The sequence below is a fragment of the Mus caroli genome, unplaced genomic scaffold, assembly GCF_978045245.1.
Source record: "Mus caroli unplaced genomic scaffold, Mus_caroli_1 scaffold_13, whole genome shotgun sequence".
Taxonomy (NCBI): domain Eukaryota; kingdom Metazoa; phylum Chordata; class Mammalia; order Rodentia; family Muridae; genus Mus; species Mus caroli.
Window position 1 is genome coordinate 101,111,162 of NW_028227268.1, and position 5,394 is coordinate 101,116,555.

The following is a 5,394-nucleotide window of genomic DNA, read 5'->3' on the forward strand; positions in this document are numbered from 1 at the left end:
TAAAGGCAGACCTATCAGAATTACACCAGACTTCCCTTCAGAGACCATAAAAGCCAGAAGATTCTGGGCAGATGTCATACAGACCCTAAGAGAACACAAATGCCAGCCCAGGCTACTATACCCAGCAAAACTCTCAGTTACCATATACAGAGAAAACAAGATATTCCATGACAAAACCAAATTAATACAATATCTTTCCACAAATCCAGCCCTATTAAGGATAATAGATGGAAAACTACAACACAAGGAGGGGAACTACAATCTAGAAAAAGCAAGAAAGTAATCTTCTTCCAACAACCCTCAAAAAAGATAGCCACACAAACATAATTCCACCTCTAACAACAAAAAATAACATGAAGCAACAATCACTTAATATCTCTTAACATCAATGGACTCAGTTCTCTAATAAAAAGACATAGATTAACAGATTGGGTACATAAACAGGACCCAACATTTTGCTACATACAGGAAACACACCTCAGTCACAATGGCAGACACTACCACAGAATAAAAGGCTGGAAAACAATTTTCCAAGCAAATGTTTCCAAGAAACAAGCTGGAACCATTTATTCCAATATCAAAGAAAATCGACTTTCAACCAAAAGTTATGAAAAAAGATAAGAAAGTACACTTCATACTCATCAAAGAAAAAAAATCTACCAAGAATAACTCTAAATTCTGAACATCTATGCTTCAAATGCAAGGGTACCCACATTCATAAAAAAAAAAAAACGTTGCTAAAGCTCAAAGCACACATTGCACTTCACACACTAAAAGTAGGAGAATTTAACACCGAACTCTCATCAATGGACAGATCATAGAAACAGAAACTGAATAGAGATACAATGAAACTAACAGAAGTTATGAACCAAATGGATTTAACAGATATCTATAGAACACTAAATACAGAAACAAAAGAATATACCTTCTTCTCAGCACCTCATGATGTGCTGAGATGTGCTCCAAAACTTACCAAAAAACAGGCCAAGTTGCAATTCTGAAGGAAGAACAACAATATCAACCAACCAGACACCCCCAGAGCTCCCAGGGACTAAACTACCAACCAAGGAATACATGTGGAGCAACCCATGGCTTCTTCTGCATATGTAGCAGAGGATGGCCTTGTTGGGCATCAATAGGAGGAGAGACCCTTGGTCCTGTGAAGGCTCGATGCCCCAGTGTAGAGGAATATGAGGGCTGGGTGGCAGGAGTGGGTGGGCTGGTGAGGGAACACCCTCATAGAAGCAGGGGGAGAGTGGATATGATAGGAGCTTTGGAGCAGGGACTGGGAAAGGGGATAACATTTGAAATGTAAATAAAAAATATCCAATAAAAATGAAAGGGGGGGAGGAATGAAGCAACCCATAGGAACACGAAAAAAGAAAAGAAAGTCTAGGTTGTCTCCACGTCCTAGCTGTTGTGAATAGGGCTGCAATTGACATGGTTGAACATATGTCTCAGTAGTAGGAAGGAGAGTGTGGTTGTTTAAAAATGCTTGGCCCAGGAAGTGGCACCCTTAGGAAGTGTGGCCTTCTTGGAGGAAGTGTGTTCTAGGCATGTGGAACAGTCTGCACCTGGCTTCCTTTGAATCAAGATGTAGAACTTTTATCTCCTCTAGTGCCATGGCTTCCTGGACGATCGTAATGGATGAAACCTCAGAACCTGTAAGCCAGCGCCAGTGAAATGTTGTCCTTTATAAGAACTGCCTTGGTCATGGTGTTTCTTCATAGTGAGGAAACCCTAACTAAGACAGTGTTGGTGTGTATGCCCAAAAGAAGTATAGCTGGGTCACATGGTAGATAAGTTTCTATGTTTGTTTGTTTGTTTGTTTGTTTGTTTTTGTTCCCTACTCCCCATCCCTGCTTTTAGGAACTTTATTTTCCTTCCAGGTTTTCCCCCTTTGCTCAGGTGTCTGCAGAGCAGCTCAGGACCATGCAGTAGTGACTTTAATCCACTCAGTGGCATGCACTGTGGGAGCTGCTGGAGTCCTCAGTGGCTAGCTGGTCTCTCCAGTCTTTAGTATGAAACTTCTTGATGGATACAGTAGGCATGTGTACACCCTCAGACCAGTTGGCTACCTTAAGCTGAGCAGCAGTGAACTCAGGAGCTGGCATTGTCCATGTGTGCCACACCCACTCCAGTGAAATCTTCGTGACAAGTCCAAAAACTTGGCAGCAGTCCTGAGGCAAAAAGTTTCACAGAAACTAGTTTCCTGGAAGTTCTTTGGCATCCCGTAACACAGATGTGTTTCAGATTTGTCCCTGGGAGTTTTGCGTGCTTTCCTTCAGTATTGTTTTCATTATAAGTGCCTCCAAGGAATGATTTGACAAATAGCTAAATTAGATTGGCCTCCACCAGTGTTCCAATATCCTAGGCAATCGTTGAGCTGACCTTGGGCTTTGAATTTCGTAAGTATGTTACTTATTCAGACGAATTGCCTCCAGTGTTGACAGACAGATAGTGAAAGAAATCAGGCATAGCAGTTTACTGGATAAGAGCTAGAAATCTCAGGGCTAGTTCAACAAAGTAAACTTAGAATTCTCATATTAGAAAAAAGTTGGTGGGTTCCTCTGTTAAATGGAAGTTCTCTACAGATACTTAAAATAACAACTAAGTCACTCCCATATACAGGAGTTTACAATGGCCTAGGAAGAAGGTGGGTTGTGGTCTAAGAAGGAACTAGAGTAAATACTTAGAATAACAGCTGAGTCATATACAGGAATTTACAATGGCCTAGGGAGAAGGTGGATTATACAATAGACTAGAATTGGAACTACGGGAAGGGCATAAAGCCCTTGCCCCTGACTTTTAAGAATAAACTGACTTTAGGTAGGGCTGATTTTTAATCCCAGCTGTAAATAGTGATTTTATCCCAGTTGTAAACACTGCCTGGTTCCTGCTGATTTTTATGTATGCATTTCTCTGTTTTGTGTAAATAGTTATTTTGCATCGGGTAACCTTAATGTAACTTAGATGACCTTAGTGTATCACCTAACTTCCTTGTTTTCTTCTGTTAATATAAGTCTGATGTTCGCTTTGAGAAATTGCATTCAGATCCAACACTCTCTGGTGTTAGTGTCTGTTTGTCATTTTTTTTTCAACACCTTGCCCACCTGAGTACCAGAACCCTGATTCTCCTATGGGTTGAGGGACCGACTGAGTCCAGTCCACGGCACATTTGCCCTAGAATTCCTCCTTGGTCACAGCCTTCTCGGCAGCAGCCTGCTCCTCCTTCTCAATCTCCTCTGGGTCTCTGTAGAAGTAAAGATCAGGCATAACCTCCCACAGGTGATCATGAGAGACACTGCCACACATGTGCAGTACTTCCCAGGCCAGCATCTGCCATGTCAGACCCACAGTGTGAGCTCCCTTGTTGTTGCATGGGATGGCAATGTTCAAGCAGCACAGAGGGAGAGTCTGTGTTACACAGAGCAATAGTGGGCAGGTTGACATAAGATGCCACTGTGAGTGGCTGGTGGTCAGCCCTGGAATCAGTCACCACTAGAAGCTGTGATTCCCTGAAGGCTGCTTGGATCTGCTTAGTGAAGGTCTCAGACATGAAGCAGCTACCAATGGGAGCTCATCAGTGAACTTCAACACGGCTGGCTGGCCAGTGCTCCTGGAGGATTTGACGCTGACATCATCAGGGTTCTCAATGGCAACCATAGCTGGAGTTGCAAGCAACAGCCAGGATTCCCCAGGTCCTCTTCAGACTTATGATGTGGATACCATCTCTGTTCCATTTGTAGATGTACTGCTGCTTCTGAAAGTCAAGGTTGGTGCCACCTAAGTCTGTTCCTGATGATGTTTGTTTGTTTTATTTTGAGGGGAGGTTGCAAGGGAGGAGGGTAGCTATAGAGAGACGGGAGATGAGTGGGCTTTGGGGGGCATGATGTGAAACTTACAAAGAATCAATAGAAAGTGTTTAAAAAGAGAAAAAAGAAAAAATGTAATTACATTTTTGTCAATATGTATGTGTGTATGTGCATGTGTGAGTGTATGTATACATGTATGTACATGTGTGTTAGTGTATGTGTATACTTGTGTGTGTGTGTGCGCGAGTGTCTGAATGTGCATATGTGTGCATGCATGTGTGTGCATGAGTGTAACTATATGTGCAACTGTATATATGTGCATGAGCGTGTATGCATGTGTGCATATTGTGTGAGTGCATTGTGTCTGTGTATTGTGTGAGTGCATTGTGTGTATGCATGTGTGTGCATGTGTGTGTATATGCATGTGTGTGAACTCATCACTGTTCTCTGTTGTCACCTCCTTACCGGATAGCTGCTTTTCAAACATCACCAGGTTATTTCCAAGACAGTCCAGCAGTTGCTATCTTTCACCTTTCCTCCTCACTGAATACCACAGCGTCTTTATCCATTAGTCGGCTGATGGGCATTTACATTTCCTTTACCTCTTGGTTACTGTGGATAATACTGTGAAAACACAGGCATGCCCATGGCTCTCTCAGGTCCAGAGTTCAAATCCCAGCAACCACATGGTGGCTCACAACCATCTGTAACGAGATCTGGCGCCCTCTTCTGGAGTGTCTGAAGACAGCTACAGTGTACTTACACATAATAAGTAAATCTTTTAAAAAAAATGCTTTTAAGATAAAATAAAAATAAAAATAAAAGAGGACCAGAAGCGGTGGGCAATATTTGGGATTAAATAAATAAAATAATTAATTAATAAAAAAATCACAACCAGTACCATCCAAACACACAGGGATTGGGTAGTCTGTATATCACACAGCAGGAAAATACTCCTTCTGGTATTCTACTGTAGCTGTGATGAGAAGCCTCTTTTTAATAAAGGGTCTGCTGAGTCAGCAGAGAGGAAGCTCTAGAAAAAAAGCCCACCCCTGCACAACCCTGTCTGGTAACCCAGGCAACTTCAGACAAGTGTGCTCTGAGTCATAGCTTGCAAAATAGTCCATCCCGACGGTGCAGACTGAGTCAGGGCTGACTAATACTCCACTTAGTGGACTGCTGTACTCTGAAGTGAGACTCCCTTACTTCCCCCAAGAAGGCTGAGTAGTGGCACTACTGAAAAAAGAAAAAATGTAATTACATTTTTGTCAATATGTATGTGTGTATGTGCATGTGTGAGTGTATGTATACATGTATGTACATGTGTGTTAGTGTATGTGTATACTTGTGTGTGTGTGTGCGCGAGTGTCTGAATGTGCATATGTGTGTATGCATGTGTGTGCATGAGTGTAACTATATGTGCAACTGTATATATGTGCATGAGCGTGTATGCATGTGTGCATATTGTGTGAGTGCATTGTGTCTGTGTATTGTGTGAGTGCATTGTGTGTATGCATGTGTGTGCATGTGTGTGTATATGCATGTGTGTGAGTGAGTGTGTATATGTGCATGTGTGTGC

At 42.3% G+C, this 5,394-nt stretch overlaps 1 pseudogene; it reads right to left on the reverse strand.

Moving 5' to 3' along the window:
- Positions 1-1,924: 1,924 nt before the first annotated feature.
- LOC110304166 (small ribosomal subunit protein uS2 pseudogene) lies at positions 1,925-3,808 on the reverse strand (annotated as a pseudogene).
- Between the last annotated feature and the right edge of the window lie 1,586 nt (positions 3,809-5,394).